The 14,534-nt window shown below is 35.4% G+C and overlaps 1 protein-coding gene across 8 annotated transcripts in view; it reads right to left on the reverse strand.

Annotated features, from left to right (window-relative positions):
* ITGAM (integrin subunit alpha M) overlaps positions 1-14,534 on the reverse strand; it is a 61,831-nt gene that overhangs the window by 21,274 nt on the left and 26,023 nt on the right. The window lies entirely within an intron of this gene.

Consider the following 14,534-nt stretch of genomic DNA (forward strand, 5'->3'; position numbering starts at 1 on the left):
CCCAAACTGAAAACAAATGTTTATCAACAGTATAATGGATAAACATCAGTATAACCACATAGTAGAATAGTAATTAGTTGTGGAATTGTATTAAGTACTACCACACATGGTAACAACATAAATGAACTTCAAAATTATTATATTGAGAAAAAGAAAGTAGGCATAAAAAAAGAAGTTATGGTTCATATATACAATGGAATATTACCCAGCCATAAAAAAATGAAACCCTACCATTTGCAATGACATCGATGGACCTAGAGGTTATTATGCTGAGTGAAATAAGTCAAACAGAGAAAGATAAATACAATATAATTTCACTTATATGTGGATCTAAGAAACAAAAAGAACAAATTAATCAAAAACAGACTCGCAAATATAGAGGACAATCTAATGATGGCCAGAAGAGAAGGGAGTCGAGGGGCTAAGAGAAAATGGGGAAGAGTTAAAAACAAATTAGTAGTTGATAGATGATCATGGGGATGGAGATCATGGCTTAGGGAATGTAGTCAGCAGTAAAGTAATGACTATGTGTATGTGTAGAGCCAGAGGGATGATAGAATAATCGAGGGGCTTGTATCATAAACTACATAAATGTCTAGCCACTATATACTTGAAACTAATAATAAAAATTTTTTAAATGAGAAATGAAAGAGAAGTGACCACTGACAATACAGAAATACAAAAGATTATAGGAAAATACCACAAAAAAATTATTAAATGTTCAAAGAATTAATAGGTATCATTCTCAAACTGTTCCAATTACTTGAAGAGGAGGAAAGGCTCCCAAACTCATTTTACAAGACCAGCATTATCCTGATTCCAAAACCAGATAAAGATATTACCCAAAAAAAGAAAATTATAGACCAATATCCCTGATGAATATAGATGCAAAATTCCTCAACAAAATATTAGCAAACTGAATCCAGCAATACATTAAAAAGATCATACAGGAGGAATCTGTTAAAAACATGGCTGAGTGATCACTCCCCTTGAAACAACAATAAGCTAAACATCTAAAACTCAACAAAAAACACCCAAACTACACACCAGCACCTCTGAGCGTGCACATAAGAGCTACCACAGTTCAGAACCCGGGGTGTCAGGCAGTGGACTGGGAGTAATAAAGAAGCTGCCTCTTGCAGCCACAGGAGCTCCCTGAAGGAGGAGGGGAAGGGGAGAAGGAATGGCAAGTTCATTTGGTGAGTTCCCTGAACATTCCTTCCTGGGATAGCTGTGAGCTCCCCATAAGCAGCTGGCTGCAAGGCCCAGTCATCAGCACAGAAAGCAGAGAAGCGAAGTGGGACCACAGAGGAACAATAGCTGATATTTGCCAGCCGCGGTTGAAAAACAGGCTGAGCCACAGCCCCCAACCTCCAACCCAAAGGGCCCCTCCCTCCATTTCCTCCGAGACCAAACACCACTGAGCCCCAGGAGAATCTGAGCAAATGCTGCTGACACTGTTGCTGACACTGACAGAGACTGAAACTGAGCATAGCGGGCATGAATAAATATCTACAAGAAAATTTAAAAAGCGTTATTAAGACTTTATATAAAGCAGGTATCCAAGAAGCTTGGACACCACCTACTGGAAACCAAAAGAGAAGAGCCTTCTTTGCAACAGGATAAAGAGAGACCTTTATATAATATATTCGTTCTGGAAAACCAGCAGAATACACTTCCATTAAGCACCATGAAAACCCAAGATGACAAGGCATCTCAGAAAGAAAGAGGAAAATCTCCATAAAATAGGCTTACAGACATAAAAATATGCAACTTAAATGACAGAAAATTCAGGATGGTACTTCTGAAAAAACTCAGTGAGATCCAAAACAACTCAAATCAACAATTTCAGGGAATGAAAAATACTAGAGGAGCAGAGCAAGGAGATTGAAACCCTCAAAAAGAACCAAATAGAACTTCTGGAGATGAAGAATACACTGCAAGCGTTGAAAAATGAAATAGCAAGCTTGGGAAATAGAGTCGACCAAATGGAGGAAAGGATCAGTGATATCGAAGACAGAAATCTAGAAATAAATCAGAAGGAGAAAGAGAGAAACCAAATAATAAAAAATAATGAAACAGAAATTCAAGGACTAGCTGATACCATCAAGAGAGGAAACATAAGAATAATGGGCATTATCGAAGGCGAAGAAAAGGAGCAGGGACTAGAAAGCATTTTCAGACAGATAGTGGATGAGAATTTCCCATATCTAAGAAACGAGCTGGAGCTTGGAATTCAAGAAGTCAACAGAATACCCAATTATCTCAACCCAAAAAGGCCTTCACCAAGACACATTGTATTAAAATTATCAAAAATCAAAGACAAAGACAGAATTCTCAGGGAAGCCAGAGAGAAGAAAATGGTAACTTATAAAGGAAAACCCATTAGATTATCCTCAGACTTCTCAGTGCAGACCTTACAAGCCAGAAAGGAGTGGAATCAAATATTTAAACTATTAAGTGAAAGGAACTACCAGTCTAGAATAATGTATCCAGCTAAGCTCTCCTTTAGATATGAAGGAGAAATTAAGACCTTTCCATACATACAAAAATTGAGGGAATTCTCCACTATGAGGCCTGCACTACAGGAAATACTGAAAGGGATCGGCTCACCTAAAACAAAATAACAACAACAAAATACATAATTCGGAGTGAAGAGACTATCAGGCAAATAGAAGCAGAAGAGCGCAATCCTTACTAAGAATAAGGCATTATAAGCTTAAATAATAAGAGAATTGCTATAGCAAGATAATAATGAACATTCAGCATACACAGGGACAAATTGAGATAACAATGACCAAAAAGAGGGGGATTTGAAGATCCAAATTTGCAAAGGGGAAGGGAGATAAGGCACGCACAGAAGAAAATGGATGACTGTACATATATAACTATTCTTTACATATTCATAATGGTAACCACACAACAAAGATTCAGAACCATTGTATATAATATAAACCAAGGGTATAAACCAAGGGAAAACCCAAACTCGATCAAAATAAAGAAAACAGAAGCACAAGGACAAGGAAACAATGGAGGAAACTGAGCTACCAGGAAGCAAAAGATATAACGGCTATAAGAAGACCTCGTAGTCTAATAATCACCCTAAATGTAAATGGACAGAACTCACCAATAAAAAGGCACAGAGTTGCAGATTGGATCAAAACACAAAACCCAACCATATGCTACCTTCAAGAGACACATCTCAGTTCCAAGGACAAATATAGACTCAAGGTGAAAGTGCGGAAAATGATATTTCAAGCAAATGGCATTCAGAGAAAAGCGAGAGTAGCGGTATTAATATCAGAAGATAAAAAAGGTAAAGAAAGATACTGAGGAACACTTCATAATGATAAAGAGAATCATGTATCACGAAGACATAACACTTATTAATATCTATGCTCCCAATCAGGGAGCCCTGAAATATGTTAAGCAGTTACTAACAGAACTAAAGGAAAAATAGACCAGGACACTATCAGAGTAAGGGACATAAATACCCCACTGTCAGATATGGACAGATCATCCAAACAGAAAGTCAGTAAGGAAATAACATCCTTAAGTGACACATTAGACCAACGGAACATAATTGACATTTACAGAGCCTTCCATCCCAAAACAGCTGCTTATACATTCTGCTCTAGTGCACATGGAACATTCTCAAGGACTGACCACATACTGAGACACAGAAATGGCCTCAACAAATATAAGAAGATTGAAATCATACCAACCATATTCTCTGATCATAATGCTTTGAAACTAGAAATTAACTGCAAAAGAAATCAGGAAGAACCACAAACACATGGAGATTAAACAATATGCTACTGAAGAATAAGTAGGCCAGGGAAGAAATAAAAAGAGAGATCAAGAGATACCTGGAAACAAAAGATAATAATAGTACAACATATTAAAACTTTTGTGACATGGCAAAAGCAGCCATAAGTGGAAAGTTCATATCATTACAGGCCTATCTCCAAAAACAAGAACAGGCCCAAATAAACAACCTAACACTTCATCTTTAAAAAACTAGAAAAGAAAGAACAAATGAAGCCTAAAGTCAGCAGAAGGAAAGAAATAATCAAAATTAGAGCAGAAATAAATGAAATTGAAAACAAACAAACAAAAAAGATAGAAAAAATAAATGCAACAAAGAGCTGGTTCTTTGAGAAGGCTAATAAAATTGACAAACCCCTGGCTAGACTCACTCAAGAAAAAAAAGAGAAAAGACACAAATAAACAAAATCAGGGATGAAGGAGGAGAAATTACAACAGACACTGCAGAAATACAAAGGATCATGCAAGAATACTATGAAAAAGTATATAACACCAAATTGGATAACCTAGAAGAAATGGACCAGTACTTAGAAAGATACAACCTTCCTAGACTGAATCAAGAAAAACTGGAAAATCTAAATAGACCGATCAGCAGTATGGAAATTGAAACATCGTCAAAACCTACCAAAAAGTAAAAGTTCAGAACCAGATGGCTTCACCAGTGAATTCTACCAACGTTCAAAGAAGATTTAATACCTAGTCTCCTCAAACGCTTCCAAAAAATAGAAGAGCAGACAATACTTCCCAACACATTTTATGAGGCCAACATTATCCTGATACCAACACCTAGTAAAGATAACAAAAAGAAAAAAAGAAAACTACAGACCAATATCTCTCATGAACACGGATGCAAAAATCCTAAATAAGATACTAACTAACCGAATACAGCAACATATTAAAAGGATTATACACCACAATCAAGTCGACTTCATTCCAGAGGCACAGGGATGGTTCAGCATACGCAAATCAATTAATGTGATACACCATATAAACAAATTAAAAAATAAGGCTCATATGATCATATCAATAGATGCAGAAAAAGCCTTCGACAAGATACAGCATTCATTTATGATAAAAAACACTTAACAAAATCTGTATAGAAGGAAAGTACCTTAACATAATTAAGGCCATATATGACAAGCCCTCAGCCAACATTATACTTATTGGTGATACACTAAAAACAGTCCCTCTGAGATCAGGAACAAGGCAAGGCTGTCCACTATCGCCACTGTTATTCGATATAAATTTGGAGGTCCTAGCGAGGGCAATCAGGCAAGAGAAAGATATAAAAGGCTTCCAAATAGAAAACGAAGAAGTCAAACTGTCACTATTTGCGAATGACATAATCCTCTATATAGAAAACCCTAAAGACTTTACAAGAACACTACTAGAAACAGTAAGCAAATACAGTAAATTTTCTGGATATAAAATCAACATTCAAAAATCCATAGCATTCCTATACTCTAATAATGAAGCATCAGAAACAAAGTGGAAAAAAATCATTCCTTTTGCAATTGCAACAAAAGAATAAAATACCTAGGAATAAATCTGATAAAACAAGTGAAAGGCTTATATAATGAAAACTATGAGACCCTATTAAAAGAAATAGAAGAAGATACAAAGAAATGGAAAGATATTCCGTGTTCTCGGATTGGAAGAATTAACGTAGTTAAAATGACCATATTACCTAAAGCATTATACAGATTTAATGCAGTCCCCATCAAAATCTCATCGGCATTTTTTTAAAGAAATAGAACAAAAATTTATCGGATTTGTATGGAAGCACAAAAGACCTCCAATTGCCAAAGCCATCTTGAGAAAAAAGAATGAGGCTGGAGGCATCACTCTGCCTGACTTTAAATTATACTACAAAGCGACAGTAATCAAAATGGCATGGTATTGGCAACAAAACAGACATACGAACACACACAGTGGAACAGAATCGAGAGTCCAGAAGTAACCTCATATTTATATGGGCAAATAATTTTCGACAAAGAAGCCAAAAACATTCAGTGGAGAAAGGAAAGCCTCTTCAATAAATGATGTGGGGAAAACTGGAAAACCACCTGAAAAAGAATGAAACTAGACTGTTGTCTATTACCACACACCAAAATTAACTCAAAATAGATTAAGGACCTGAATATAAGACCTGAAACAATAAAATGCATAGAAGAAAAAATAAGAACTAAATTCAAGAACCTTGGACTTAAATAGGACTTTATGAATTTGGCCTCAAAGACAAGGGGAGTAAAAGCAAAAGTAAATGAATGAGACTACATCAAACTAAAAAGCTTCTGCTCAGCAAAAAAAAATCATCAATAAGATAAAGAGAGAACCATCCGAATGGGAAAATATATTTGCAAGCAACACCTCCAATAAGGGCCTAATATCCAAAATATATGAAGAACTCATAAAACTCAATAACACCAACAACAACAAAAAACGATCCAATCAAAAAATGGGCAGAGGACCTAAACAGACATTTCTCCCTAGAGAACATACAAATGGCAAACAAATATATGAAAAGATGTTCAACATCACTAGCTATTAGGGAAATGCAAATCAAAACCACAATGAAATACCATCTCACATCTGTTAGAATAGCTATAATCAATAGGACAAGTAATAATAAATGTTGGAGAGGATACAGAGAAAAAGGAACCATCATACACTGCTGGTGGGGCTGCATATTGGTACAGCCACTATGGAAAATAGTATGGAGATTCCTCAAAAAACTAAGAATTGATCTACCATATGATTCAACAATCCCTCTACTGGGTATTTACCCCAAAGACTTGAAAATTCATATCTGAAAAGATATTTGCACACCGATGTTCAGAGCAGCATTATTTCCAGTGGCCAGGACATGGAAGCAACCAAAGTGTCCTACGATAGATGATTGGCTAAAGAAGCTGTGGTACATATATACAATGGAATATTACTCAGCCATAAGAAGAGATGAAATACTGCCATTGTGACAACATGGATGGATCGCAAGATAATCATACTAAGTGAAATAAGCCAGACAGAAAAAGTTGAAAATCACATGATATCACTTATATGTGGGATATAAACCTAAAAGCAACAAATGAGCAGGACAAACAAACAGAGATTCATGGACATGGACTATAGGTTAGTGGTTAAGAGGACTATAGAGTAGTGGTTACTAGTGGGATGGGGGAGGAGGGAGAAGGTAAACTGGGTAAAGGGAGTCAAATATAGGGGCTTAGGGGGAGGGTGAAGTTGATCAAGGGGATCAAATATATGGTAGCTGAAGGAAACTGAATTTTGGGTGGTGAACATACAATAGAACATACATATGTCAAATGATAATGTACACCTGAAAGTTATATAATTGTATTAACCAATGTTACCCCAATAAACTTAATAAAAAATTTTAAAAAATAAAAAATAAAAAGACTATATGCCACAAACAAGTGGGATTTATTCCTGAGATGCAAGTTTGGTTCAATATCTGCAAATCAATTAACATAATACACACATAAACAAAATGAAAGATAAAAATCATACGATCATATCAATAGATGTAGATAAATCATTTGCCAAAATATAGCACCCATTTATGAAAAAAAACTCTCAGAGAAGAGGAAATAGTGGAAACCTAACCCAACATAATAAAAGATACATATAACAAACCTACAATTAACATCGAACTCAACAGTGAAAAGCTGAAAGTGTTTTTTAATCAGGAATAGGATAGGACATCCACTTTCATCATTTTTATTCAACATAGTATTGGAAGTCTTAGCCACAACAATCAGACAAGAAAAAGAAACAAAAGATTCTACAAAAGAGATTGGGGGCAGGGTGGTAGGGAGGAGATGTAGATGATAGAGGCTTTGTACTTCTCTTGTGACCATGACAAAGTTGTAACAAAATAAGGAGCAAACAGCAAGCAGAGTTGCCTGGGGTTTAAATAAACAGAAGCACCAGAACTATGAGAGAAATAAGAAATCACCCTGCAATGGAAGGGAGTAGAAGGGGGTGAGACACAAGGCTGCTTAGTCCCAAGCTGCTGAGTGGGACGGAAGCTACAACAGCTGCAGCCAGCATCTGCGGACATTCCTTTTAAAGGGGCTGTGTCCACAAACAGAATTTTGAGGTGACAGACTCTCTTACTCTGAGCACCAGCACCAGGTTGGCTGCCTGGGTGCCGGCGGGGAGCACTAGGGTCTTAAAGGAGAACACTGAGTTGTTGGAGTGAGGGCTGGAGGTGAGGCTTTCTCCCAGGCAGAAGTGCTGGAGGCATCCATTGTTCTCTGTTCAGCCCTCCCAACTCCCAGTGTGCATCTGCAGAAGCAGGTATAGATGAGACGTCATCAAACTGTATAACACAGGTCGCTCTGCCAAGAGGATTCCCTGAAATTCCACCTCCCCCAACTCGTGGCCCCACCTAAGAGACATCCAGTGGTATCCTCCACGAGTCCAGTGCTCCTTGCTGAGTCAACTCCAAGACCCACACTGGTGGCAGCTGACCTCAGTTTCTGGTATGGTTTCTTGAGGCAACTATAAGCATAGCATCTGTGGATTGCTTGCTGAATCTTAACGGGTGGCCCTGGATGGGCACAGGCTGGGGTTAAACTTGACCTGCAGCTAGACCCCTCTTAAGATTGTGCTGCTGAACACCTATTACACAAAGCCACATTAATAAGACCGGGAGACTTAGGAGTTTTGCTTAGTACATAGAAACAGACACAGAAAGGCAGGCAAAATGAGAAGACAAAGAAGCAGAAACCATATGAGAGAACAGAACAGAGATCCAGGAAAAATGGAGTCAAGCAATGTAATAGATGCAGAGTTCAAAACACTGATTATAAAGATGTTCAATAAACTTAGGGGAAGTATAGATGAGTTCAATGAGAACTTTAACAAAGAGATAAAAAACATAAAAATGGAAATGGAAATTATAAAAGGGAACCAGTCATAAATGAAGAATACATTATCTGAGATGAAGAGTATATTAGAGGGAATCAACAGAATGAATGAAGTGGAGGATCGAATTATCAATATAGAGAATGGGAAAGTGGAGGGCACTCAATCAGAACAGTAAAAAAAAAGAATCCAAGAATATTATAATAATTTAAAGAGCCTATGGGACAAAATTAAATATAATAACATCTGCATTATAGGGGTACCTGAAGGAGAAGCAAGAGAACAAGAAGCAGAAAACTTATATGAAGAAATAATGATAGAAAACTTTTCTAACCTGGTGAAAGAAATAGACATACAACCCCAGGAAACTTAGTGTCCCAAAAAAGATGAACCCAAAGAGGACCACACCAAGACACATCATAATTGAAATGCCAAACATTAAATACAAAGAGAGAATCTTAAAAGCAGCAAGAGAAAAGCAATTAGTTACCTACAAGGGAGCACCCATAAGACTGACAGCTGGTTTCTCAAAAGAAACTTTGCAGAGCAGAAAGGCTTGGCACAAAATATTTAAAGTGATGAAAACCCAAGATCTACAACCAAGAATACTTTATTCAGCAAAGCTATTATTTAGGTCAAAAGACTGATAAAGAGCTTCCCTTACACACATCTGTATGCGCACACACACACACACACACACACACACACACCCCTAAAGAAATTCATCATCACCAAGCCAATATTACAAGAAATGTTGGAGGAACTTCTTTAGAGTAAAAAAAACAAAAAAAAAAACAAAAAAACAAAAAACTATCAAAAACATGAATAAAGAATGGTAATAACTACATATCTATCAATAAGTACCTCAAATGGAAAAGAATTAAGTACTCCAACCAAAAGGTAGTGTGGCTGAATGGGTAAGAAAACAAGACCCTTGCATATGCTGCCTATAAGAGACTCACTTCAGATTAAAAGACACATGCAGACTAAAAGTAAGGGAATAGAAAAAGATATTACCTTGATGGACCTAGAGGGTATTATGCTAAATGAAGTAAGTCAGATAGAAAAAGACAGTTGTCACATGATTTCACATACATGTGGAATCTAAAGAACAAAATAAACAATAACAACAAAAATGGAAACAAACTCATAGATACAAAGAATATTTTAAGGGCTACTAGATGGGAGGGGATTTGGGGGGGTGATCAGTGAAAAAGGACAAAGGGATTAAGAAGTACAAATGGATAGTTACCAAATAATCCTGGAGATATAAAGTGTAGCATAAGAAAAATAGTCAGCAATGTTTTGATAAATATGTAAGGGGCAGAGGGGTACTAGATTTATTGGGATGATCACTTTGTTAGTTATATAGATCTCTAATCACTATACTGTACAAGTGAAACTAATTATTATATGCCAACTATAATTGAAAAAAAGTCATTGAATTTTACACTGTAAATATGAGAAACTAATTGTCTATTATATTTCAAAAAAGCTGTAAATAAAAGATTCCACAAAAAAACTGTTAGAACTAATAAATAAATTCAGAAAAGAGCAAGATACAAAATTAATATTCAGAAATCAGTTGCATTTTTATACACCAATAATGAACTATCAGAAAGAGAAAGTAAAAAAAAAAAATCCATTTACAATTGCATCAAAAAAAAAGTACCTAGGAATAAATTTAACAAAGGAGGTAAAAACCTGTACTTGGAAAACTGTAAGACATTAAAGAAATAAATTGAAGAAGAGACAAATAAATGGAAGACTATGCTCATGGATAGGAAGAACTAACATTGTTAAAATGTTCATACTACCCAAAACAATCTACAGATTCAATGTAATACCTATCAAAATATCAATGGCATTTTTCCCAAAACTCAAACAAATAATCCTAAAATGTACATGGTACCACAAAAGACCCCAAATAGCCAAAGCAATCTTGAGAAAGAACAAAGTTGGAGGTATTACATAAACTACGAGGCCATAGTGATCAAAACAGTGTGATATCGAGATAAAAACAGACACATAGATCAATGGAACAGAATAGACACCCAGAAAATAAACCCATTCCTAAATGGTCAATTAATCTATGACAAAGGAGGCAAGAATATACAATAAGGTAAAGACAGTGTCTTCAGTGAATGGGATTGGGAAAACTGGACAGATACATCATGCAAGAAAAAATAAAAATAGACCACTTTCTTGCACCATATATAAAAATAAACTGAAAATGAATTAAAGACTTAAACCTAAGACCTGATATCATAAAACCCCTAAAAGAAAACATAGTAAACTCTTTGACATTGTTCTTAGCAAAATATTTTTTGGATATGTCTCTCAAAGCAAGGGAAACAAAAGAAAAAGTAAACAAATGGGACTACATTAAACTAAAAAGTTTTTGCCCAGCAAAGGAAATCATAAGCTAAATGAAAAGACAACCTACAGAACAGGAAAAAGTATTCACCAATGATATATCCAAGAAGGGGTTAATACACAAAACATAAGGAACTGTTATATGACTCAGCAATTTCACTTCTGGGAATTTATCTGAAGAAAACTGAAACACTAATTTGAAAAGATACATGCATGTTCATTTCAGCATTATTTACAATAGCCAAGATATGGAACCAACCTACACATCCATGATAGGTGAATGGATAAAGTAGAAGTGGTACATATATACAATGTTACTCAGTCATAAAAATAAAGAATGAAATCTTACCATTCGCAACAACATGGATGGAGCTAGAGGATATTCTGCTATGTTAAATAAGTCATACAGAGAAAGACAAACACCATATGATTTCACTTGTATGTAAAATCTAATAAAACAAAGTAAGTGAACAAACAAAACAGAAACAAACTCATAGATACAAACTGGTGGCTGCCTGATAGGAGGAGACAGGAAGATGAGTGAAAAAAGGTAAAAGAGATTAAGAAGTACAAATTGCCAGTTATAAAAATAGTCACAGACATGTAAAGTACAGCATAAGGAATATGGTCAAAATATTTTAATAACTATGTATGGTATTAGAAGGGTACTGGACTTATCAGGGTGATCATTTTGTAAGGTAGATAAATGTCTGATAACTATGATGTACACCTGAAACTAATATAATATTGTACGTCATCTGTAATTAAAAAATGAATTTAAAAAAAGAAAATCAACTGACTACATATGTGTCAATCTATTTCAGGTTTATTCTGTTCCACTGATCTTCATTTCCATCCTTTTGCCAATACAGTGTCTTGATTATTGCAACTTTATAGTAAGTCTTGAAATCAGGCAGTATATGACTCCTCCACTAAATACTTAATGGTATTTATCTAAGTTCTTTTTCAAAACTGTTTTGGAAATTCTACTTTCTATAATTTTCCACATAAATCTTAGAATCAGTTTGTCAGTTATACAAAACACACTACTAAGATTTTGATTGGACTTGGGTTGAATCTATAGATCGACTTGGGTTGAATCTATAGATCAACTTGGGGTGAACTGACATCTTAACAATATTGAGTCTTTCGGTTCACATACAAAATATCTCCTCATTTATTTATGTCTTTGATTTCTCTTATTAGGTTCTGTAGTATTCAGCATACGGATATTGCACACATTTTGTTAGATTTACATCTAAGTATTTCACAGTCTTTGGTGTTATTATAAACACTACTGGTTTTATAATTTAAATTTCCAAGTGTTCATTGCTAGTATAGAAATACAACTGATTTTTATATGTTGATCTTGTATCCTGAGAACTTACTGAAATAACTTACTAGGTATAGTAGTTTTTGTAGATTCTTTGGGATTTTCCATGCAAACAATCATGTCATCTGCAAATAGAGACAATCTTATTTTCTCCTTTCTACTCCATATACTTTCTCTGCCTTTTTTCTTGCTTTACTGCACTGGCCACATCTCCAATACAATGTGGAATAAAACCAATGAAAATAGATATTCTTGGCTTCTTTCCAATTTTAGGAGAAAAATGTTCTCTTTTACTTTTAAATATGATGCTAGCTGTAGATTTTTTTTATAAATTTACTGTTTCTCAGGAACTAAGAATGTTTCCTTTAGTTCTTAGTTTGCTGAGAACTAAATATTATGAAAGGATATTGCATTTTGTCAAATTCTTTTTCTGTACCTATTAATATTACTATGTTTTTTCTTTTCCAGTCTATTGTTATGATGAACTACATTGATTGTTTTATTCAGAATAGCTTTTCTAATTGAGATAAAATTTACAAACATAAAATTCACCATTTTAAAGTATAAAATTGAGTGTTCTTTAGTATATCTCCGGTGTTTTTTAATATATTCCCAAAGTTCACTGTTAACAAGCCTTGCATTCCTGGGATAAACCACACTTGATCATGAGTATTATCCTTTCTATAGATTGCTGGATTCAATTTGCTAATACAGTTGACCCTTGAACAACATTTCAATCCCCCATGTAAATGAAATTCATGTATAACTTTTGACTCTCAAAAACTTAACTATTGAAGCCTTACTGACAACATAAACTGTTGATTAACACATATTTTACATGTTATATACATAATATTATATGCGTTCATGACACACTTAACTTTTTCTTAATTTTTTCAATATTTGTAGGCTCTATAGTTTATCTGTGAGTTTTTCCAAATTGTCAGAAATCTCCAAAAATTTTTTCATATATAGTTATTGAAAAAAAGGTGGATCTACACAGTTCAAACTCATATTGTTCAAGAGTCAACTGGATTTTGTTGAGGAATTTTAAATCGTTATTGCATATTGGTGTGTAGTCAACAAAGGGTCTTAAATTGAAGACTGATATAGTTTCCTCTAGAAAGTTCACTCTTCTTCTTTTGCAGGGATGTTATTTAAAGTATGGATTAGAGCAAGGCAGCATGGAATTTTAGGAGAGCAGTAAGGGGGCTACCGGTAGGTCCACAGAAAAGATGATGATGGCCTGAACCAGGCTGATAGCAGTAGAAATAGAGGGAGTCAATAAATTTAAGATGAATCTGTTTCCTACTTTTCTTTCCAGTGTTTTCTCCCATACTCCTCCACCCCCATATACACACACTCTAAACTCATGCTTTTTCATTCCTCTGACTCTTTTCTTTCCTCACTCTTCACTTCTCTAGTTCTACCTTAGCTGTCACTTCCTTCAAGAAGCCTTCCCTAATGCTCTTGTGTAGGTGCCCCTCCCCTTTGCTCTCATAACACTCACATTGTCTCAGTTTATTTATCACCCTTGATTGAAATTTGCATGCATAATATCTGTGTGTGGTGGGGGAGTTTACCAACCAATCTTCCCCATATGATCCTGGAACACACACAAAACAGAGAAGTGGCATCACATCCACACTTGACTTCCTGGAATTCCCCTACACATTCTCCCCCACCCCATCCCTTATATGTTCCAAGCACTGACACCATCAGCAGCCAATATGTGTTTGTAAAACCTTTAAAGATCATATGGAGAATGTGACTATTGACAAAGAATTATGACAAGCTTGTTCAGGTATTAGAGTAAACTGGTCATCCACATATGATGCATTAATTGCAGGCTAAAGAGAACCACAGATGAAAATTAAAAGAATATACACAGAACTACAGGCACGATATCATGGGTACAGTCTTATTTTAGGAATTTGCAAGGATGATTTTGACTAAAGATTGTTGCCTCACACACATCATAAGATTCAATCACACTGCTTTTGCAGGGATGTTATTTAAAGTATTGAACTGTTAGGACTGCTCAAGAATTGATCAGGGACTTAGCTGAAATAGGTCCTAGAGGTCCCCTGAGGTGCCTGACCTC

The sequence above is a fragment of the Pteropus medius genome, unplaced genomic scaffold, assembly GCF_902729225.1.
Source record: "Pteropus medius unplaced genomic scaffold, Ma_sr-lr_union100, whole genome shotgun sequence".
Lineage (NCBI taxonomy): Eukaryota > Metazoa > Chordata > Mammalia > Chiroptera > Pteropodidae > Pteropus > Pteropus medius.